Source organism: Lolium perenne, chromosome 3 (genome assembly GCF_019359855.2).
Source record: "Lolium perenne isolate Kyuss_39 chromosome 3, Kyuss_2.0, whole genome shotgun sequence".
NCBI lineage: Eukaryota > Viridiplantae > Streptophyta > Magnoliopsida > Poales > Poaceae > Lolium > Lolium perenne.
Window position 1 is genome coordinate 105,283,922 of NC_067246.2, and position 24,769 is coordinate 105,308,690.

General features: G+C 42.4%; 1 long non-coding RNA gene across 7 annotated transcripts; it reads right to left on the reverse strand.

The window, feature by feature from the left end:
- Positions 1-3,110: 3,110 nt before the first annotated feature.
- LOC127342068 (uncharacterized) lies at positions 3,111-8,550 on the reverse strand. Of its 7 annotated transcripts, none has more exons than XR_007876198.2 (3): positions 8,286-8,550; positions 4,903-8,204; positions 3,111-4,247 (listed from the first exon to the last, which is right to left on the reverse strand). It is a non-coding gene; the product is annotated as an uncharacterized lncRNA (long non-coding RNA). The 7 variants fall into 7 exon arrangements; XR_007876194.2 differs by having other exon boundaries at positions 4,903-8,211; XR_007876197.2 differs by having other exon boundaries at positions 4,903-5,988; positions 8,029-8,550.
- Between the last annotated feature and the right edge of the window lie 16,219 nt (positions 8,551-24,769).

The following is a 24,769-nucleotide window of genomic DNA, read 5'->3' on the forward strand; positions in this document are numbered from 1 at the left end:
AACAAGTTCGGCAAACAAGAGTACGAAAATTGCTGAAACAAATTCGGCGATAATCAGTACAATGTTTAATAAGTGCTGAAACAAATGAAGCACACAATTTCACAATTTTTCAAACAAATTAAGACAGACTAGTTGGCGTCGGCGTTGGCGTTGCCTCGGAGCCTCCATATGTGCTCCACCAGATCATCTTGCAAAGAATGATGCATTGTAGAGTCTCGAATCTCCTGGCGCATAGCAAAGAAGGTGGCCCATGATGGAGGCACCTGGTGATTAGGCTGTGCAAGAGGACCCTCTCTCTCATATGGTGCTTCTTGCTCAGCCAGAGGAACCGGATGCTTTCGCTCATCTTCAATAATCATATTGTGTAGGCACACACAGCAGTTCATCACCTCCCACATCTGATCTTTGGACCAAGTCATAGCGGGAACCTGGACGACAAAGAAATCTCTGCTGGAGGACACCAAATGCTCGCTCGACGTCTTTTCGGCAAGCTTCTTGTTTCTTGACAAACTCGCAAAGTTTGGAGGTGCCAGGGTTGGAGATAGTCTTCACAAATGTTGCCCACTTTGGATAGATACCGTCTGCAAGGTAGTATCCTTTGTTGTAGTGCCGACCATTGATCACATAGTCCACCGGAGGAGCATGACCCTCAACAAGCTTGGAAAAGACCGGGAGCAGTTTAGGACGTTGATGTCATTGTTGGATCCAGGCATACCAAAGAAAGAGTGCCAAATCCAAAGATCATGGGTAGCCACCGCTTCAAGTATCACAAAGTGCAGCCTTTTTGTGACCCTTATACATTCCCTCGCCACGCAAACGGACAGCTTCTTCCATTGCCAATGCATGCAGTCAATGCTTCCAAGCATCCCCGGAAAACCCCTAGCTTCATTTGTTGCAAGGATCCTCCGAGTGTCTTCGACAGTGGGTGATCTCAAGAAATAGTCCCCGAACATCGCTATGACGGCCCCGCAGAACCGGTAGAAACAATCAAGGGCGGTGGACTCCGCCATCCGAAGATAGTCATCTGCAGTATCACCAGGAGCTCCATACGCCAAAGATCCTCATAGCCACCGTGCACTTCGCAGTGACGAAAATCCAACCAAACCGGTGCAATCCGCCATGCATCCGAAGTAGGGATCAAAGTGGCGGATGGCATACACAATTTGCAGAAATAGCTTTCGCTCATCCCGAAACGACGCCGAAAACACTCTCACCCTGCAAAGGATTGTCGGCGAACTAGTCGGCGTACAACATGCGTAGCCCTCCATTCGCTGTCTCGGCTTGCACTTCCGGCGACCTCGTGCCGACCCACCACGTCGACCGCCTGCCGGTCCGGCGTACATGCTTGCCAAGCAACCAAGGATCATCATGTGCTCGTCGTCTTGGGCGGCCGTCGCCATCTCTTCTTGCATAAGCTCGACGAACATCTGCTCCTCCTCTTCGTCCGAGTCCATGGCCGGCGAGGCAAATGGACGAACACCCGACGGCGTGGTCGAGGCAACCCGAGCCGCGAGCGACGAGGAGCAAGCGGCGGAAAACAAAGCCGGCGGAAGAGCAGCCAGATAGGCCGTCGTCCAAAGACGGCGGAATATAGGCAGGTGGGGAAGGAGGGGCGGCGGAATCTGGGCAACAAGCCGGCGGGGTGGTGCCGGCGGCGAGAGAGATACGAGGGGTGGGGGAGATTTTGAGCGACGTGGCGGTGGGGTTCGTGCGTCGAGTCACCGACAGATCGGGCCCTTCCCCGCTTTTCACTCGTACGGAGTCCCCGAGCGCTCCCCGGGGGGCCGGGGGTGGCGTGGGCTCGCCGGATGGATGAAGGGCCAAATCCGGACGAAAACGAGGAACCGGGGGCGCGACTGGGCCGAATTACGCCGTCCGGATGGAAAAAACGCTCGCCGGGGGCCTCGACGGGGGCACGAGTGGAGATGCTCTTAGCGAGCGAGGGGCACGAGTAGAGAGGACGACGCGCCAACGCCGGGCTGGGTGGGCTTCATCGACCCATGGATAAAAAGTGGGTTCGCGCGAGGGCCTCGTCCTGGACTACTCCACCAGTAAAAAAATGGACGGACAAGATTGCCAGATGGGTAAGATCCAACGGCTACGAGCAGCTAATCTCTGTGAGGCCCCCTATGGGGGCATCATATACAACGTTAGACTAGATTTAGATGTGCGCCTTGGCGCACGATCCCGTGAAATCCACATAGAATTACAGTAGTAACGATAAGAAATCAGGTAGGTAAATTTTAATACATTTTAAGTTTTTTGAATAAAGTCAATTTGATAAAATTATGACATTTTTTTAACAAAGTCAGCCTCGAAAGGCCAGACTAAAAGCGGTGGGTACAGAAATTACAACGATGCCCTTTAGCATGTCTTGCCCTGGAAAACCTAAAATTTGAAGTAAAGGCATCGAATTTACAAAAAGAACCCTAGCAATAAAATAGGAAAAGCAATAAAGTGCTCGGGCTCCATCTCCACCGCACGCCGGTGACCTCAAGATGCAGAGCGCTGAGATCAGAGAGGAAGCAGCTCAGGGTGTTCTCCATTCCGACGAAGAACCTACCGTGCCGGCCATCTCTACAGCTCCGGGGACGAACCACTTGGAGGAGAAGCGACGGCGAGCTCCAGCGCAGGGTTGATGAGGGCCTCCAAAGGAGGTTGAGCTCCTGGACGAGGGCCTCCAACCGGCCATGGAAATCAGGGGCGAGGCAGAGTATCCAACATTGATCAGGGGCAAGGCAGAAGTATATAAGTGCAAGAAAATAGTCGCTTCAACATTGATCTTTATTAAAAACTTACAGAAAAATCTTTGATTTAAATAATAGGAGCACATACTGATACGTAATCTTAGATTTGAATAATAGGAGGTTTACAATTATATAACTCAGGCCATTTGCACACTCGTCTTATTTTGTACAGTACAAAAGAATGTAACTATTAACCCGAAACAAATGTAGATGAAATTTGTAACATGAATAGAATAAAATGGAGACATACATGCCAACCATATGTTCAACACTTTAGTGATGACTGGAAGTAAGAGAAGATATGAGTAAAACTTAAAATAAACCCGACACTCATAAGAAGACAACATTTTAAGAGAGCACTGCTTGGAGAACGACAATTAAATTTAGCTGAATCATGACTTATACAACCCGTGTGACACCACTATGAGATATGAAAGTATTATTCTTGGACACACATAGCATCTTAAGATTCCTCTCTCTCCATTTTCTCTAGCCACCTACCTCCCCTCTCCCCTCCTTTCTCTCGCTCAGGAGAATACAGTGTACGTGAGCTCGATGTTCCAAGATTTTCCCTGGTGCTATTCCCACAACTCCATCTCCATGCCAGGTTGGAAGAGAGCCGTGGTCGTGGCCGTCGCCAGCCTCTGTCCATGGCACCGTTGACCACCAGATCCCCTCGCTGCCCCGCTAAGCACACACGCATGCCTGTCTCACTGCCTGGGCAGAGTATTACTTCACGTGGAGCAGCAACACAGAGAGGAAAAAAGATCCATCAAGTTGGATGATGATGCTTGTTCCACTGCAGCAATATGCGCGTGGTGGATGCCGAAGACGGCATGACCGCGTTGGTCCCCGCAGAACACACCCGTTCATCTCTGGGGCAGACCTGCAAGCAGCAGAGTTCTTAACCGTCAAGCAGATGGCGTGGCTTCTCTGCAGCACCGGCGGCCGGGCTCCCACGCTCCGCCAGCGGTGGCCATCGAGGTGACAGCTGCAGCCATCTTGACCGGTGACATGGCGGTCACGACCTCCTTCAGGTCGGTCTGTTTTCGTCTACTGATTTACTATAAACAATCCTCTTTTATGGGTGTGCGTCTTCTTTTAGGGTCTGTGTCTTGATTATGCGAGTTAATTGGTAAGAAATTGAAATGGCATCACTCTGAAAATAATTGTCCATTAGTTCATAACATTGATATGTGCACTCTGTACATAATAAAATTTCAAGCGTGAAGAAACCATAGACTAAACACTATTATTACATAATAAAAAGGTCATCCATCCAGATGAAGAGCAAGATATTTTTGCAAATGAGAAGTTAGAAGTGTCACCTAGATATGAGAACAACCTGCTTGAATTTATGCCGAATATTCTGTAGGCATAGATAAATAGGACTTGAAAAAATAAACAGGTTGGATTAAGCTCTCACAGCCAGGAATCCAAACAGCCAGTGACCAAAGATAATTTTGCAACTCTGGTTATATTAATTAGTGTCGTAGGTTCCTGACCCGAGAAAAAAGGTAGAGTTATAAGTGCGAAGCAAGAATCTAAGAATGAAGACTAGAAATTATGTAGTACAACACAAATTATGCGACCATAAAGCGTGAACCTGCACAATCCATCAACCATAACATAGTCCATATCAAATAGCAGAAGAGAAGTAAAAGTTTTCACATATACACTGCACTTTTGACTAAATATATATTGCATCTAGTTCTAAACCACTATCTAGGTATGTATTGAAAATTTGAAATATGATAAACCAAAACCTAAATATGGGCCAATATATCTTGGTTTTCATATGGTTCGATGTAAAGCAATAAATGGCTATGCACCTGCCACTTTTCTGAAGAATGCATTTTGTACAACCTGAGTTATACTCATGCTACAGACGGAGCTACAAACCCGCAAAACATCACACGAATTACTACATCAATCTGCACCATATCTCTTCTAGTGGACCAGTAATCAAACTAAAAAATCATTTGGATGCCGAATGCCAAAGCTTTGAAAGAGAAAATAAACTTGGATTAAGAAATAGCGTTCGGATCAAAAGAATAGAGTAATTAGTAATATAATACTGGAAGATCTTAAATCTCATGAATTAGTTTTCATGTAGCTGGAACACATGTAGACCAAAGCTTCTGAGTTGATTTACCTCAAGCTACCTTAGCCCTTGTATTTGTCATCGGAGTAAACTTGACTCTCTAGGGTCCAACCAGGTCATCAGGTCATCACAGAATCAAAATTGAAATTTCAGTGTTCAACTCCTCACTGCATAAAACCTGAACCGCTCGACATCGTCTATATCAATCAAGAAAAATAGCCACATGGCAGATTTCACCTGAGTGTAATGAACCATAGTGAGGATTTGGTCGCATAAGTAAAAAAGAATAGGCGAAATTAATAAAAAATATCTACGAAAAATTGGAGTTGTACTAATTATAATCAAAAAAAAATCAAGGTGTTGTGCCGGTGCATCGGAACCAGCACAACGAGGGTAGAAGAGAATGCACGACACTCTTGATGGTGAAGATGGTAAAAAATCCAATTTAGCAACGAAAACTAAACATGCAGTCACAACATTGCGTTACTGTGAATACTGATCATTAAGGCATGCCGCATCTAGTTTGTAGTCCTTCTAGGCATCTAGTAACTTATTGCGTTTAGCATTGTCCAAAAAGGGCAGAAACATATCTGAAGATCCACGTCAACATCTATATTTAAAAAAATGCTAACAAAAGTAATACACTACTGAATCCGGTGGATAAAGCTAGCACAAATCAAAGCATTGACCTTACTCGTCTGAATATTGTTTATATATTAGTTGAATTAAGGTTGTAGTTTCTGTTCAAAAGCTGCAAGATAAAAGGAACAACTCGCAGATTTAAAAAATCCTCTTGTGAGCTGGAAAGCAATTAGAAAGTAACTAATAATGGCATTAGCAAGAGGTAACTATACTTAGCTTGAGATAGTAGCTTAGCAATTAGCAATCATCTCAGAGGGATCAAGAAATCCCTACACTACAGAATAGCATTACAAATCTGGAAGATACACGACTGCCATGATTGAATCAGTGAAGCTTTTCATGCAAATTGAGATCCAATAAAATGCTTCATCAGCTGCAAAAGAACCGATAGTTGCCTTCAGAATAAGCCAAGAATGAGCTGATTGGTCTGCATAAAGCCAACAAGGTAGTGATGCTTCTTTAGCAAAGGGATCCCGGAGGGACTTGAATGCCAATCTGCATATTCATAGTCCATTTGGAATGTTTAGTAACTGGATAAAGTAATAGATACTTATATGACATGAAACAATTATTTCATGAAACTGAAATACCATCTTTAGGCAAATATCATGGCCTGTCGAACAATGAATTAAAATTAAATATGCTTGACATTATAAGTAGCAGGTATCTAAGAATTATTATGTACGGTGAGAAAATTTAAAACCTGAGGTTTTGAGTTAGTTTGCGGCAAAGAAGGTTTCGAGTTACTTTTCTGCAAATCTTCACAAAATCCTCTAAAATTATTTGAGAAACGTAGACTACAACTACACCACATGGCAAACAATACCTCGCAGAATGGTTTACCAATTATTTTTTCTGAAGATAAAGCATTCCAAGGTTTCGATCTAGTCATCCGCAAAGGAATCATCACATGGATCATAATAGGCACTTGCTAGCAAGATATGAGCACCTTTTATTTATATGCCCTCTCCTAGTTTTTCGAGAACAAAATACAAAATAACAAAACATGCCATAGGTGAGGAGCAACTACAACCACAAGTTTCCAAGGTAGGAAAAACACTGCTTAAATAGCATACATGTCTCGGACCTGATATTTTGAGAAGCAATATTTGAAAATCTGTACGTGTCAGTAATATCCTAATCTATACTCTCATGCAAAACAGTATATAATGTAAATGATAGCACTGCAAAACTCCCTACAAAAATTAAACCCCCACTAGAACTAATCAATGATGGTCAGAACTAAATGATTGACCTATAGAAACTCTAAAAACGTTTTATATTATAATTCAAAAAGAATGTGCAGCTGCAAAGTTATTCTAGATATCCTATAAAGTTTGCCCAACATCAGATTCATTTGTATACTCCTCATTTTAGATAGAATCCCTTCCACCTGCAGAGAGTGTGTGGTTCAAAATAGAAGGATGCAACAATAATCAAAGAATTAGTGCCTTTCAAAATAGGAGGCAACAATAATCAATCATGCCTTGCCTAATCCAGTTAACCTTTTGATCACACAACCTACAAAAACAACACAAAAACTGAGAAGCAGACCATGTACATGTAAATGATTGGGTAACAACAGTGGCAGATACAACTACATGGTGCCAACATAAGATAGGAAATGTCCATCCTTGGACACCGGCAAATTATACTTTTCATGAAACCCATAGATTTCTTCTAATTGGCAGCAAGCAAGTCAACAAAGCAAACTTAAAATCCATATAAAACCTGAAGGTAGTGGACTGTAATTTATAGCATACCTATACAAACACACAAGAAACGGCAAAGTTCACTAATGAGCAGCTAGATCCCTGAATCATTAGGCCATGTTTCACACAAAAGCATAGCATCAGTATTAAACGCAAAAGAAAGGATGGGGTTCATGACAGTAGGAATGTCTGAATATTTTAATTGTAGCTCCAGCCACTACAATGCATATGTGGATCTCTGAATCTGCAAGATGTGTGAAAATCATCACAAAAATGAAATTCCTGATACCACAGCGCCATATTTTAGGATGCTCTCCGACAAATGCATTTTTGGTACGCCGAACAGTTTCTTGATACTATGATCACACTTTTGTATTAACATTTTCAGTCTATAAAATGAAACTTCAAAGCTCCAAACTATCACACAACTACTGAGTCAATGTGGATCTCTTTTAGTTTTAGTCCGAACACCGCCGACAAATTTCAAAATTGTTTTGTTGCTAAAGCTCTAAAAGAAAACACGAACCTCCAGTATCAGGTCTGGGGATACATCCTAGCAAGAAATTACCCACCTAGTTAAAATACAGACTTATGTATCATAAAATTCTGCTGTTTTGGGTTGTACATGGTTAAGTACAATCTGATCCACCTAAAAATAAGAACACATAACTTAGGTAAAGGACATTTTAGGGCTGAAACCAGGTAAGCCGTGCATCTTAATAGGATCCACAATTACCATAGTAAAACAGGGCAAGAAAACTATTTCATCCTATATCATCAGGGAGCACAAAGGAAGCATTAATTCAAGCATCATATGAAATACCTCATGTGCAAAAGGAATTCCCCTCTAGATCCATCACAATATTGGTACTTCTTATTACTTCCACTGCTAGACAACATGGGATATACATGGAAAATTTGTCCAGATGCACATAAATCACCATCTTCCCATAGCAGTTTTTGCCCTTAGGCATTTACACAAACACCTTCCCTGCACACCTGCAACCTGACAATAATGGAGCAAATAAGAAGATGTTTTAGGAAGGAGATGGGAAGCCAAGGTAAAAATGACTGCTACACCTGGGGATGCTGCGCAGATGGTGAGGAAATCCTCCCTGGGGCGCGGCTGGGCATCCCGGGTACTCCTCCACATCGAGCTCCGCCTCCTCATCCATGGCATGGCACCATGGTTGGCCCTCTGCCTCTCCTGCCATGGAGAAGAGCAACTGAGGAGAAGGGGGCGAGGGGAATCTGGAGGGGATTGGGGAGAGACGGGGGGCAGGGATTGGGGAGAAACGGGGGCAACTGATTGGGGACGGGCGCGAGTGTGAGGGGGCAGGAGTGGATGGCGGCTAGGGTTTTCTGGTGGGGGCTTGTTTTTATATGGTGCGGTGAAAAAAACTAACGGTCAAGATTTACCATCTGGTAAGATCCAACGGACGCGAGGCTCAAATCGTTGTGAGTTCCCCTATGGGGGGCATCAATTATACCTTTAGATGCTATGATTTTAACAGAAACCGCGGCGATCCGGCTATATCTCGTGACGTGGTAATGCCCAAAGGGAAGGATTAAGATCCGATCATTTCGCGTCAAAAGGGTTTGGGTTGGTTAAGTTTTCGCACCCCGCGTGCGGTAGGAATTTCATCTTCACCGTTGTTCTTTCACTACAGGAAAATCTGGCATTGCCGTGTGCCAAATAAACACGGCAAAGATGCCCCGGAACATGGCGAAGGCCTTGCCGTGTGTTAACACACGGCAAAATTTACACGGCATAGTTCCCTACAACAAAGATCACTTTGCCGTGCTCCTTCAACATGCACACGACAAAGACCTTTCCCGTGTGTTTTCCGTGCTGCACGACAGTGAAAAGTAACTTGACGGGCCGCGGTGGAGCTGACGGCGCTTGGACTTTGCCGTGTACCAAAGCACGACTCACGGCAAATAAACAAACTTTTGCCGTGCGTCCTCCAGGTTGGAGCACGACAAGGCTGAGATGGTTTGCCGTGGGTTCTTCAGTTTGGAGCACGGCAAATCTCCAATTGTTTGCCGTGTGTCCTCCATTTTGGGACACGGCAAAGCTTGAATACTTTGCCGTGTGTTGTTGCCTATGCGCACGGCAAAGCTCCTGGGTCGCTCAGGCTGCACAGAACCTTGCCACCTGTCCACTTTGTTGTGTTTAGGCACACGGCAAAGACCAATTTGCATCTTTGCCGGCAAAGGCCCAACTGTTTTTCCATTTTTGGCTTATTTGATACGGGGTGGCCTTTGGACACCGCCTCCTCAAGACCGACAAGCCCTCCTCGTGGTCCAATGACACGAGCTCGAGCCCAAGCCCTACACCAAGAGGTGAATTCGCTCCTTTCCACGTATACACACTACAAGAAAAGTTGCCATGGCCGACGAAGTTGAAGTCGCGCCGTGGTTGCTGGTTGTACCATGGCCGACGATTTTTGGTCTCTCCGTTGTGCATGTCAAAACGTTTTCTTTCTCGTTTTTGAGGCCACCTAGCCCGACGAAAACGGCCAAAACGTCGCGTATGGTGGCCCGGGACGTGGTGCATCTCGAAATCTCGGGTTCGCCGGCCGAGTCAACGCAAATCCGCACCGCCGAGGGATGTAGGGCCCAGATGGCAGCCTCTCTGGCATTATTTTTTTTCTCGATCGCGCCATCTCGTTCAATGCTCTCCGATCGAGCCGTTTACGATACAGGATCATGGGTCCCGCATGTCATCCTCTATGAACCAAAATTCTTTCTATTCTTGGATTTTTTTTGACCCCCTTATTTCTGGCTACTTGCTTTTTCTTTTGATCCCTTGCCGCCTTGGAAACGTTGAGACCGCTGCTGCTAAATGGGACCCGCATGTCATCCTCTATGTGCAATCAACTTTCTTTTCTTGGAGTTTTTTTGGGCACCTCAAATTTGGTCACTTGCCTTTTTCTTTCGATCCCCTGCCGCCTCTCAAACGGTGATACCGCTGCTGCTAAATGGGACCCGCATGTCATCCTCTATGTACTATAAAACTTTCTTTTCTTGAATTATTTTTGGCTCCTGATATTTGGTCATTTGCCTTTTTCTTTCGATCCCGTGCAGCCTCTCAAACGGTGATACCGCTGCTGCTAAATGGGACCCGCATGTCATCCTCTATGTACTATAAAACTTTCTTTTCTTGAATTATTTTTGGCTCCTCATATTTGTTCACTTGCCTTTTTCTTTCGATCCCGTGCAGCCTCTCAAACGGTGATACCGCTGCTGCTAAATGGGACCCGCATGTCATCCTCTATGTACAATTGATACGTCCCCGACGTATCCATAATTTCTGTCGTTCCATGCTTGTTTTATGACAATACTTACATGTTTTGCTTGCACTTTATAATGTTTTTATGCGTTTTCCAGAACTAACCTATTAACAAGATGCCACAGTGCCAGTTCCTATTTTCTGCTGTTTTTGGTTCCAGAAAGGCTGTTCGGGCAATATTCTCGGAATTGGACGAAATCAACGCCAAACCTCCTATTTTTCCCGGAAGGCTCCAGAACACCGAAGAAGAGTCAGAGAGGGGCCAGAGGGCCACCAGACCATAGGGCGGCGCGGCTGGCCCGGGGCCCGCGCCACCCTATGGTGTGGAGCCCTGTGTGCCCCCTGCGCCGCCTCTTCGCCTATAAAATCCCTTTTCGACCTAAAAACACCGTACCAATTGACGAAACTCCGAAAGACTCCGGGCGCCGCCGCCATCGCGAAACTCCAATTCGGGGGACAACTGTTCCGCACCTGCCGAACGGGGAAGTGCCCCCGGAAGCCATCTCCATCGACGCCACCGCCTCCATCATGCTCCGTGAGTAGTTCCCCCATGGACTACGGGTTCTAGCAGTAGCTATGTCGGTATACTCTCCCCATGTACTTCAATACAATGGTCTCATGAGCTGCCTTACATGATTGAGATTCATCTGATGTAATCGGTGTTGTGTTTGTTGGGATCCGATGGATGATACATTATGATTAGTCTATCTATAAAGTTTGTGAAGTTATTGTTGCTGCAATCTTGTTATTCTTAATGCTTGTCACTAGGGCCCGAGTGGCATGATCTTAGATTTGAGCTCTATATTGTTGCTTAGATTGTATCTACAAGTTGTATGCACATGTCACTGTCCAGGAACCAATGGCCCCTAAGTGACGTAAATCGGGACAACCGGAGGGGATGGTAGTGATGTGAGGATCACATGTTTTCACGGTGTGTTAATGCTGTGCTCCGGTACTCTATTAAAAGGAGTACCTTAATATCCAGTAGTTTCCCTTGAGGCCCGGCTGCCACCGGCTGGTAGGACAAAAGATGTTGTGCAAGTTTCTCATTGCGAGCACGTACGACTATATACGGAAAACATGCCTACATAATTAATAAGCCTGATGTTCTATCTTAATGCTTTGATTCCTATCAATTGCCCAACTGTAATTTGTTCACCCAACACTTGTCACTTATTGGAGAGTTACCACTAGTGTAGATCGCTGGGAACCCCGGTCCATATTTCATCATCAAATACTTGTTCTACATGTCATCATATTACCTCTGTGTTACTATTACTGCTGCTGTGTTACTATTACTACTGCTCTCATATTATCGCTACTTTCACATCACCCCTGTTACTAGTGCTTTTCCAGTGCAGCTGAATTGACAACTCGCTTGTTAAGGCTTATAAGTATTCTTTACCTCCCCTTGTGTCGAATCAATAAATTTGGGTTATACTACCCTCGAAGACTATCGCGATCCCCTATACTTGTGGGTCATCAAGACTGTTTTCTGGCGCCGTTGCCGGGGAGGCATAGCTCTACTCATAAGTTCACCTGGGGAGTACACTCTACCTCTCTCTCTGTTTTATTTTATTTTGTTTTGCTTAGTTTACTTTTCCCTAGTTTATTTGTGCTTAGTTTATTTCTGTCTAGTATTATTTTGCGTAGTTTACTTTTGCTTAGTTTATTTTTGTCTTGTTTTATTTTCCTCATATACCCAAAAATCCATAAAAATTTGAAAAACCAAAAAATTAAAAAACTGCTGTTATGGGAGAACCAACAACCTACTTGGAGCTTATAGAATGTTATAATAATTATAGAAAATCAAGAGCTGGTGAAGTAATGAGTGCTATGATAGAAAAAGTGAATACAATTGCTAAAATCTTGCTTAAACGCCATGATATAAACTGTTGCTCTCAACAGGATACTAAACATCTTAAATTTCAATGTGGCTTTAGTGAGGAATTTTTAATTAAAAACTATAATCGGAATTGCTATATTCATTATGGGTTCGAAGAGGTAGAACAATTTGTCGTGTTTATGGGAGCCTCTGAGATCGAATCCTTCATGGTTGAGAATTATGAAACTTGTGTTGTTTGTAAGGACCTTAAAGATTATGTCTCTTCTATCCTTAATTGTTGCATAGAATGCTTCGGTAATAATCCTTATATCATTGATTATAAAGAGAGACACATTAATGCACAAGAATGCACTCACAATTTGCAGGAACCGGTGGAAGAAGAAATTGATGAACCTGAAAGCTCATTGGATGAAAAAGAGGAGGAAATTGATGAACCTGAAAGCTCATTGGATGAAAAAGAAGAGGAGAGCGACGAACAAAAGGAGGAAGAATGGATTAGCTACCCATGCCAACCTTCTAATGAGAGTAACTCTTTATCTCTTACACTATTTGATTGTCCTCCATGCTTATCGAAAGAGGTTGAATGTTATGTTCCTGTGGATTCTCTTGAAATATTCCCTATGAGTAAAACTTGTGAGAATAATTATGCTACTGTTATATATGATAATCCATGCTACTTTGATAAATCTTATGATAATGCTTTGTTTGTGTCTGATGTCGAAATGCATGGTACTAAAGAATTTTGCTTAGCAAATGTTTATGATAAAGCTCTAGATGATGGTCCTATGTTACTTGATACTATTAATTGTACTACTAATGAAAATGGGATTGGAGAGTTCTTGACTTATTCTATGAGTCCCATATCTCTTGAGATTGATCATTTACCTCGTTATATTATTGATAAAAGTGTGTTTGAAAGTTTTAATTCCACTATTCTTGAACTTGATAAAAATTATATGTTTGTGGATCATGAAAAGTATGCTGCATGTGATAGTTATATTGTTGAGTTTGTTCATGAAGCTACTGAAAATTATTATGAGAGAGGAAAATATGGTTGTAGAAATTTGCATGGTACTAAAACACCTCTCTATGTGTTCAAAATTTTGAAGTTGCACTTGTTCTATCTTCCTATGCTTGTTACTTTGCTTTTCATGAACTTGTTTATTTACAAGATTCGTATGCATAGGAAGCATGTTAGGCTTAAATGTGTTTTGGATTTGCCTATTGATGCTCTCTTTTGCTTCAAATACTATTTCTTGCGAGTGCATCATTAAAACTGCTGAGCCCATCTTAATGGCTATAAAGAAAGCAACTTCTTGGGAGATAACCCATGTGTTATTTTGCTACAGTACTTTATTTTATATTTGTGTCTTGGAAGTTGTTTACTACTGTAGCAACCTCTCCTTATCTTAGTTTTGTGTTTTGTTGTGCCAAGTGAAGCCTCTAATCGAAGGTTGATACTAGATTTGGATTTCTGCGCAGAAACAGATTTCTATCTGTCACGAATCTGGGCTGTTTTCCCTGTATAAAAATCAGAAAAATATGCCAATTTACGTGCGTGTTCCTCAGATATGTACGCAACTTTCATTAGTTTTGAGTTTTCTGATTTGAGCAACGGAAGTATTTTATTAAAATTCGTCTTTACTGGCTGTTCTGTTTTGGCAGATTCTGTCTCTGTTTTTTGCATTGTCTCTTGTGGACTTTAAGCGAGGTTTTCTAGACGTAGAGAGCTGTAGCTAATGTTTTATTGAGTTCTTGCAATATGTCACTACAGGACCAAGGTGGATTCAAATTTTTTTTGAGTACTAACCCCTCTAATGAAGTTTATGAGAAGTTTGTTGTGAAGGAAGTTTTCAAGGGTCAAGAGAGGAGGATGATATATGATCAAGAAGAGTGAAAAGTCTAAGCTTAGGGATGCCCCCGTGGTTCATCCCTGCATATTTCAAGAAGACTCAAGCGTCTAAGCTTGGGGATGCCCAAGGCATCCCCTTCTTCATCAACTTATCAGGTTCCTCCCCTGAAACTATATTTTTATTCAGTCACATCATATGTGCTTTACTTGGAGCGTCTGTGTGTTTATTTTCGTTTTGTTTGTGTTTGAATAAGATCGGATCATAGCAATCCTTGATTGGGAGAGATACACGCTCCGCTTTTTCATATGAACACTTGTTCTTCGTTTTACTTTTAATGTTCAATGATAAAAGTTGGAAGCTACAATACTTATCTTTATTTGGTTGGAAAAGGAAAATGCCTCATATGTCTTGGATAATTTGACACTTGGCAATTGTTTTGAGCTCTCAAGTGGATCATAAGTTTTTGCATGTAGTTTAAACCTATTAGTGGAGAACTACCGTAAAGCTTGTTAAAATTGGTTTGCATAATTGATCTCTCTTAGGGTCTAGATATTTTCTGGTAAAAGTGTTTGAGCAACAAGGAAGATAGTGTAGAGTATTATAATGCTTGCGATATGTTCTTATGTAAGTTTTGCTGTACCGGTTCATACTTGTGTTTGCTTCAAACAACCTTGCTAGCCTAAGCCTTGTATCGAGAGGGAATACTTCTCATGCATCCAAAATCCTTGAGCCAACCACTATGCCAATTGTGTCCACCATACCTACCTACTATGTGGTATTTCCTGCCATTCCAAAGTAAATTGCTTGAGTGCTACCTTTAAATAATTCAAAATGCTTCTCAATTTGTGTTAATGTTTTATAGCTCATGAGGAAGTATGTGGTGTTTAGCTTTCAACCTTGTCATTTACTTTTGACGGACTCTCATATGGACTAGTGGCACATCCGCTTATCCAATAATTTTGCAAAAAGAGCTGGCAATGGGATTCCCAGTCCCGAATTAATTAACTCAAATAGACACTCCTCCATGGTATGTGATTGTTGGAAGGCACCCGAAGGATTCGGTTAGCCATGGCTTGTGTAAGCAAAGGTTGGGGGGAGTGTCATCATCATAATAAAACTAAAATAAAAAGGCACTCCTTCATGGTATGAGATTGTTGGCAGGCACCCGAGGATTCGGTTAGCCATGGTTTGTGAAAGAAAGGTTGGAAGGAGTGCCACCCAAAAATAAAAATTCATGGGAGCCGCTCTTGAAAGTCCGGTTGGCGAGGTAGTTAGTGTACCCATTACCATTCGTTGACAACAACAAACACCTCTCAAAATTTTACTTTTTATGCTCTCTATATGTTTTCAAAACCAAAGCTCTAGCACAAATATAGCAATCGATGCTTTCCTCTTTGAAGGACCATTCTTTTACTTTTATGTTGAGTCAGTTTACCTACTTCCTTCCACCTTAGAAGCAAACACTTGTGTTAACTGTGCATTGATTCTTACATACTTGCATATTTGCATTCATCATATTACTTTATGTTGACAATTATCCATGAGATATGCATGTTGAAAGTTGAAAGCAACCGCTGAAACTTATATCTTCCTTTGTGTTGCTTCGATGCCTTTACTTTGAATTTATTGCTTTATGAGTTAACTCTTGTGCAGGACTTTTGATGCTTGTCTTGAAAGTACTATTCATGAAAAGTTTTGCTATATGTTATCTACTTGTTAGCAACTATAGATCATTGCCTTGAGTCACTTCATTCATTTCATATGCTTTGTAATAGTATGATCAAGGTTATGTAAGTAGCATGTCACTACAGAAATTATTCTTTTTATCGTTTACCTGCTCGGACGAGCAGAACTAAGCTTGGGGATGCTGATACGTCCCCGACGTATCCATAATTTCTGTCTGTTCCATGCTTGTTTTATGACAATACGTACATGTTTGGCTTGCACTTTATAATGTTTTTATGCGTTTTCCGAACTAACCTATTAACAAGATGCCACAGTGCAGGTTCCTATTTTCTGCATTGTTTTTGGTTCCAGAAAGGCTGTTCGGGCAATATTCTCGGAATTGGACGAAATCAACGCCAAACCTCCTATTTTTCCCGGAAGGCTCCAACACCGAAGAAGAGTCGGAGAGGGGCCGAGGGCCACCAGACCATAGGGCGGCGCGGCCTGGCACAGGCCCGCGCCACCCTATGGTGTGGAGCCCCTGTGTGCCCCCTGCGCCGCCTCTTCGCCTATAAAATCCCTTTCGACCTAAAAACACCGTACCAATTGACGTAACTCCAGAATGACTCCCGGGGCGCCGCCGCCATCGCGAAACTCCAATTCGGGGACGAACTCTGTTCGGCACCTCGCCGAACGGGGAAGTGCCCCGGAAGCCATCTCCATCGACGCCACCGCCTCCATCATGCTCCGTGAGTAGTTCCCCCATGGACTACGGGTTCTAGCAGGAGCTATGTCGGTATACTCTCCCCATGTACTTCAATACAATGGTCTCATGAGCTGCCTTACATGATTGAGATTCATCTGATGTAATCGGTGTTGTGTTTGTTGGGATCCGATGGATGATACATTATGATTAGTCTATCTATAAAGTTTGTGAAGTTATTGTTGCTGCAATCTTGTTATTCTTAATGCTTGTCACTAGGGCCCGAGTGGCATGATCTTAGATTTGAGCTCTATATTGTTGCTTAGATTGTATCTACAAGTTGTATGCACATGTCACTGTCCGGAACCAATGGCCCTAAGTGACAGTAAATCGGGACAACCGGAGGGGATGGTAGTGATGTGAGGATCACATGTTTTCACGGTGTGTTAATGCTTTGCTCCGGTACTCTATTAAAAGGAGTACCTTAATATCCGATAGTTTCCCTTGAGGCCCTTTGCCACCGGCTGGTAGGACAAAAGATGTTGTGCAAGTTTCTCATTGCGAGCACGTACGACTATATACGGAAAACATGCCTACATAATTAATAAGCCTGATGTTCTATCTTAATGCTTTGATTCCTATCAATTGCCCAACTGTAATTTGTTCACCCAACACTTGTCACTTATTGGAGAGTTACCACTAGTGTAGATCGCTGGGAACCCCGGTCCATATTTCATCATCAAATACTTGTTCTACATGTCATCATATTACCTCTGTGTTACTATTACTGCTGCTGTGTTACTATTACTACTGCTCTCATATTACTGCTACTTTCACATCACCCCTGTTACTAGTGCTTTTCCAGGTGCAGCTGAATTGACAACTCAGTTGTTAAGGCTTATAAGTATTCTTTACCTCCCCTTGTGTCGAATCAATAAATTTGGGTTATACTACCCTCGAAGACTATCGCGATCCCCTATACTTGTGGGTCATCAACAATCAAGTTTCTTTTCTTGAATTATTTTTGGATCCTGATATTTGGTACTTGCCTTTTTCTTTCGATCTCATGCCACGTTTGAAACGTTGAGGAACCTACAGGCTCATGGGACCCGCATGTCATCCTCTATGTACTATAAAAGTTCATTTTCTTGGTTTTTTTTCACCCTCTGATTTTTGGCAATTTCCTTTTTCTTTTGATCCCCTGCCGCCTTTGAAACGTTGAGGACTCTGCTGGCTCATAGGTCCCACATGTCAGCCTCTATGTACAATCAAGTTTCTTTTCTTGAATTATTTTTGGATCCTGATATTTGGTCACTTGCCTTTTTTTTCGATCTCATGCCACGTTTGAAACGTTGAGGAACCTGCTGGCTCATGGGACCCGCATGTCATCCTCTATGTACTATAAAAGTTCATTTTCTTGGTTTTTTTTCACCCTCTGATTTTTAAATATTTCCTTTTTCTGTTGATCCCCTGCCGCCTTTGAAACGTTGAGGACTCTGCTGGCTCATAGGTCCCACATGTCATCCTCTTTGTACAATCAAGTTTCTTTTCTTGAATTATTTTTGGATCCTGATATTTGGTCACTTGCCTTTTTCTTTCGATCTCATGCCACGTTTGAAACGTTGAGGAACCTGCTGGCTCATGGGACCCGCATGTCATCCTCTATGTACTATAAAAGTTTATTTTCTTGGTTTTTTTTCACCCTCTGATTTTTGGCTATTTCCTTTTTCTTTTGATCCCCTGCCGCCTTTGAAACGTTGAGGACTCTGCTGGCTCATAGGTCCCACATGTCAGCCTCTATGTACAATCAAGTTTCTTTTCTTGAATTATTTTTGGATCCTGATATTTCGTCACTTGCCTTTTTCTTTCGATCTCATGCCACGTTTGAAACGTTGAGGAACCTGTTGGCTCATGGGACCCGCATGTCATCCTCTATGTACAATAAAACTTTCTTTTCTTGGATTTTTTTGGTACCTGATATTTGGTCACTTGCCTTTTTCTTTCGATCTCATGCCGCCTTTGAAACGTTGACTAAGCTGCTGGCTCATGGGTCCCGCATGTCATACTCTACGACAATAAAAGTTTTCTTTCTTGGAGTTATTTTTGACCCCTAATTTCTGGCTATTTGCCTTTTTCTTTTGATCCCCTGCCCCCTCTGAAACGATGAGGACGCTGTTGGCAGGTCGGTCCCACATGTCATCCTCTATGAACAATAAAAGTTTCCTTTGATGGATTTATTTTGAACCCCTAATCAATTTCTGGATATTTCCTTTTTTTCTTTTGATCCCCTACCGCCTTAAAATCGCTGAGGATGCTGCTGCCTCATGGGTCCCGCATGTCATCCTCTCAAAACGGTAAATGTTTGTTTTCTTGGATTTTGTTTACCAAACGATTTTTGGCTTATTTTTTCTTTCGATCTCCTGCAGCCTTTAAAACGTTGAGGACGCTTCTGGCTCACGGGTCCCACATGTCAGCCTCTATGAACAATAAACTCTGAGGATGCTGCTGCCTCATGGGTCCCGCATGTCATCCTCTTAGAACGGAAATGTTTCTTTTCTTGGATTTTTTACCAACAGATTTTTGGTTTATTTTTTCTTTCCATCCCCTGCCGCCTTTAAAATGTTGACGACACTGCTGGCTCATGGGTCCCCGATGTCAGCCTCCCCGTACAACAAACATGTGATATCTTGATTATTTTGCAGACAATAAACAGTGTATTGCGCTCTGAGCTATTTCAAACGGATAAATTAAATCTTTATTTTTACATAAACAAACTTATATGTTGAATCTCCTTGTTTTTTTGTTTTTGCGAAGCATAGGACTTTCCTGTTTTTTAGAAAATTCCGAAGTTTCCTGTTTTGGAGTGGGCTGAAATTGTACGAGTCAAAAGGCCAAGCAGGATAGTTCGAAGGCCCAGATGTCCAGATGCAGCCCAATTGAAATCTTTCTTCTTGGATTTTTTTTCACCCCCTGATTTCTGGCTACTTCATTTTTATTTTGGTCCTGTGCCGCCTTGGAAACGTTGAGACCGCTGCTGCAAAATGGGACCCGCATGTCATCCTCTATGTACAATAAAATTTCTTTTCTTGGATTATTTTTGGCACTCATGGGTCCCGCATGTCATCCTCTATGAACCAAAATTCTTTCTATTCTTGGATTTTTTTTGACCCCCTGATTTCTGGCTACTTCCTTTTTTCTTTTGATCCCTTGCCGCCTTGGAAACATTGAGTGCTGCTAAATGGGACCCGCATGTTATCCTCTATGTGCAATCAATTTTCTTTTCTTGGAATTTTTTTGGCACCTTATATTTGGTCACTTGCCTTTTCCTTTCGATCCCGTGCAGCCTCTCAAACGGTGATACCGCTGCTGCTAAATGGGACCCTCATGTCATCCTCTATGTACTATCAAGTTTCTTTTCTTGAATTATTTTTGGCTCCTGATATTTGGTCACTTGCCTTTTTCTTTCGATCTCATGCCACATTTGAAACGTTGAGGAACCTGCTGGCTCATGGGACCCGCATGTCATCCTCTATGTACTATAAAAGTTCATTTTCTTGGTTTTTTTTCACCCTCTGATTTTTGGCTATTTCCTTTTTCTTTTGATCCCCTGCCGCCTTTGAAATGTTGAGGACTCTGCTGGCTCATAGGTCCCACATGTCAGCCTGTATGAACGATAAAGCTTTCCTTTCTTGGAGTTTTTTTACCTCTAATTTCTGGCTATTTTCCTTTTCTTTTTGTCTCAAGCCGCATTTGAAATGTTGGGACAGCTGCTGCACAATGGGACCCGCATGTCATCCTGTATGTACAATAAAAGTTTCTTTTCTTGGATTATGTTTCACCCCTGATTTTTGGTCACTTGCCTATTTCTTTTGATCTCATGTCGCCTTTGAAAACGTTGAGGAACCTGCTGGCTCATGGGACCCGCATGTCATCCTCTATGTGCTATAAAAGTTTATTTTCTTGGATTTTTTTCACCCTCTGATTTTTGGCTATTTCCTTTTTCTTTTGATCCCCTGCCGCCTTGGAAACGTTGAGTAAGCTGCTGACTCATGGGACCCGCATGTCATCCTCTATGTACAATCAACTTTGTTTTTCTTTTGATCTCAAGCCGCATTTGAAACGTTGAGACCGCTGCTGCTAAATGGGACCCGCATGTCATCCTCTATGTACAATAAAGATTCTTTTCTTGGATTATCTTTGGCTCCTGATATTTTGTCACTTGCCTTTTTCTTTCGATCTCATGCCGCCTTTGAAACATTGAGTAAGCTGCTGGCTCATGGGTCCCGCATGTCATCCTCTACGAACAATAAAAGTTTCCTTTCTTGGAGTTATTTTGACCCCTAATTTCTAGCTACTTCTTTTTTCTTTTGATCCCCTACCGCCATTGAAACAATGAGGATTCTGCTGGCTCATGGGTCCAACATGTCAGCCTCTATGAACAATAAACCTTTCCTTTCTTGGAGTTATTTTGACCTCTAATTTCTGGCTATTTTGCCTTTTTTTTTAAATCATGTGTCGCCTTGGAAACGTTGAGGATGCTGCTGCCTCATGGGTCCTGCATGTCATCCTCTCAGAACGATAAATATTTTTTTTTTTGGAAATTTTTCAACTGATTTTTGGTTTATTTTTTTCTTTCGATCCTCTGCCGTCTTTAAAACGTTGACGACGCTGTTGGCTCATGGGTCCCCGATGTCAGCCTCCCCGTACAAGAAACATGTGATATCTTGACTATTTTGCAGACATAAACAGTGTATTTCGCTCTGAGCTATTTCAAACGGATAAATTAAATCTATATTTTTACATAAACAAACTTATATGTTGAATCTCCTTGTTTTTTGTTTTTGCAAAGCACAGGACTCTCCTCTTTTTTTTAGAAAAATCCGAACTTTCCTATTTTGGAGTGGGCTGAAATTGTACGAGTCAAAAGGCCCAGTAGGATAGTTCGAAGGCCCAGATGTCCAGATGCAGCCCAATTGAAATCTTTCTTTTCTTGGATTTTTTTCACCCCCTGATTTCTGTCTACTTCATTTTTCTTTTGGTCCTGTGCCGCCTTGGAAACGTTGAGACCGCTGCTGCAAAATGGGACCCGCATGTCATCCTCTATGTACAATAAAATTTCTTTTCTCAGATTATTTTTGGCACTCATGGGTCCCGCATGTCATCCTCTATGAACCAAAATTCTTTCTATTCTTGGATTTTTTTGACCCCCTGATTTCTGGCTACTTCCTTTTTTCTTTTGATCCCTTGCCGCCTTGGAAACATTGAGACCGCTGCTGCTAAATGGGACCCGCATGTCATCCTCTATGTGCAATCAACTTTCTTTTCTTGGTGTTTTTTTTGGCATCTCATATTTGGTCACTTGCCTTTTTCTTTCGATCCCCTGCCGCCTCTCAAACGGTGATACCGCTGCTGCTAAATGGGACCCGCATGTCATCCTCTATGTACTATCAAGTTTCTTTTCTTGAATTATTTTTGGCTCCTGATATTTGGTCACTTGCCTTTTTCTTTCGATCCCGTGCAACCTCTCAAACGGTGATACCGCTGCTGCTAAATGGGACCCGCATGTCATCCTCTATGTACTATCAAGTTTCTTTTGTTGGATTATCTTTGGCTCCTGATATTTTATCACTTGCCTTTTTCTTTCGATCTCATGCCGCCTTTGAAACGTTAAGGACCCTGCTGGCTCATGGGACCCACATGTCAGCCTCTGTGAACAATAAACCTTTCCTTTGTTGGATTTATTTTTGTCCCCTAATTTCTGGCTATTTGCCTTTTTTTCGATCCCCTGTCGCCATAGAAACAATGAGGACGCTGCTGTAAAATGGGTCCCAGATGTCATCCTCTCGGAACGATTAATGTTCCCTTTCTTGGATTTTTTTTACTCGTGATTTCTAGAAAATTGACTTTTTCTCTGGATCCCCTGCCGTCTTGTTAAGGTTGAGGATGCTGCTGCAAATGGGTCCCATATGTCAGCCTCAATGTACAATGAACGTTTCCTTTATTGAATTATTTTTGGCCCCTGGTTTATGGCTAATTGGCTTTTTCTTTGGATCCCCTGCAGCCTTTGAAAAGTCGAGGACGCTGCTGGCAAATGGGTCCCATATGTCATACTTTTTGAACGACAAACGTTTCCTTTCTTTGATTATTTTTGGCCCCCTAATTTCTGCCTACTTGGATTTTTCTTTGGATCCCCTGCCGTCTTCGAAACTTTGAGGCCGATGCCGCAAATTGGGTCCCATATGTCATCCTCTCTGAACTATAAAATTTTCCTTTCTTGGATTTTGTTGACTCCTGATTTCTGGCTACTTGGCTACTTGGATTTTTCTTTGGGTCCCATATGTCAGCCTCCATGTAGACGAAATGTGTCATATCTCAGATATACTATATGGTTCAAAACGTTGCACTGGTTCACAATGGGTTTATCTTTATTTTGCAGACTTCAATACAATCTCTATCGGTCTAAGATCTTCGAGTTGATAGAATAAATCATAAAACTTTTCAGAATTTTAAAATTTCAAAATCTACTTTTTGATATTTTTTTTCCAAAATACAGTGATCCATGCAGGGTATGGAGTGATCAAGATTTTTCACACAGGGTATGGTTTCAAAAATTGCAACCCCCAATAATACAAAAGAAATACTTTAAAAACAACTTGTACGTAGAATGTCCCTGTTTTTTCTGGTGAATCATAGGATCCGTGTTGCATTAGAAAAGGGGCCAAAAGTGTTTGAGTTGCTCATTTGTAGTTATTGGGCATTATAGTCCGAGTAAGTAGGCCCACATCAATTACCATGTAGACGGCAACCCAAAAGGGAAATTTTGGCCCAAGCGGGGGAAGTTGTACTTTTTTTCTATTGGTAAGGTTAGCCTCACACACAAAAAATGTCTGGTTACATGGGGCAGTGCTGGAAGCCTGATCGTTACTGAAGGTTGCACATTTGCGCCTAATATGCTTGTCAGCAGGAGGTTAGCTATTTGTTGGAAAACTATGGAAGGGGAGTTTGTTGGTGCATGCATACGTTCGCGAGGAACCAAATGCAGCATTTTGACTTCACCAGACAACTGAACAGCATGTGTTCTTCACAATACAGCCAACACAAGCATTAACTAATGTAACTAGAGACATTGAGTACAGATTGAGCCTTCATGTTTAACATAACATTGTGTGTGGAGGAGCCACGCACATATATAAGAGTACCATCATGTTGACCACAAATGCATCATCGAAGAGAGTGGTAAATATACTTATTGACCACCTCTCTACAAAAAAGTGGTAATTAGAACCGAACATGCACCACCTTATTTGAGCTGTGATCCATATTGTTCCCCCAGTGGTGCATGATTGCCTTTACACTTGATGACCTTCTCGCAGTTGTCGTGATCAAATACGAGCACCTTCAAGGATCTGGTGTCAATCCTCTTGAATACCGTGAAGTATCCTATCTTCAAGTCATGTGCTTTGACAAACGCTGACCAGCGTGCATCCATAACAATCTTGCCATCTTCCTCCTTCAGGCCGACCTCCCAGATGCAATCGGTGGAGATCTTCAGCTTGATGGTCTCTGGCCACAAACCTTCAAACCAGGGCTTAAAAGCACTGGGGATGAGCCCATCCAAGAACTTGCGAAGCTGCCAGGGCGGGTCTGCTCACTGGCGTTTGGTGGCCTGATCATCAGGGCAGCTCCCTTTTTTTCGAAGATAAGCTCTCTACAAGCTTGATCTTGTTGCCTGAACAATGCAACAACAAAAATGGACCCAAATGGTATACTTATGAAGCCCACAATCTGAACATTATGCCTCTGGATCTAGTTTGGCTAATTCGTAGGAACGGTATATCAGCTTCAACTCATAAAACTGGGAAAAAACTAAGCAACAGGAATAGAACTATAGATAGCATGGCATGGTGGATGCATAGCCCATGTTTGCAAATAGTTTGTGGGTAGCCCACACTTGCAAGTTCATATCAACAATTATTTTCCCCGGAAATTATTGTATTGCAATTTCGACGATTCGCACTTGATCATACTTTTCATCGGCTGCCCAGTTTGGCTGACCGGTTTGTTTATTCGCTAGTGTCCTCCTTCCTAGACACCCAAGTCCATCATCATGGGCACTGACAAGGTGTAATATAAGATATATGCCACAAAAATAATACGTAGGATTGATAATGAAAATAAGTTTCCAATGGTCCGTGTCCAACA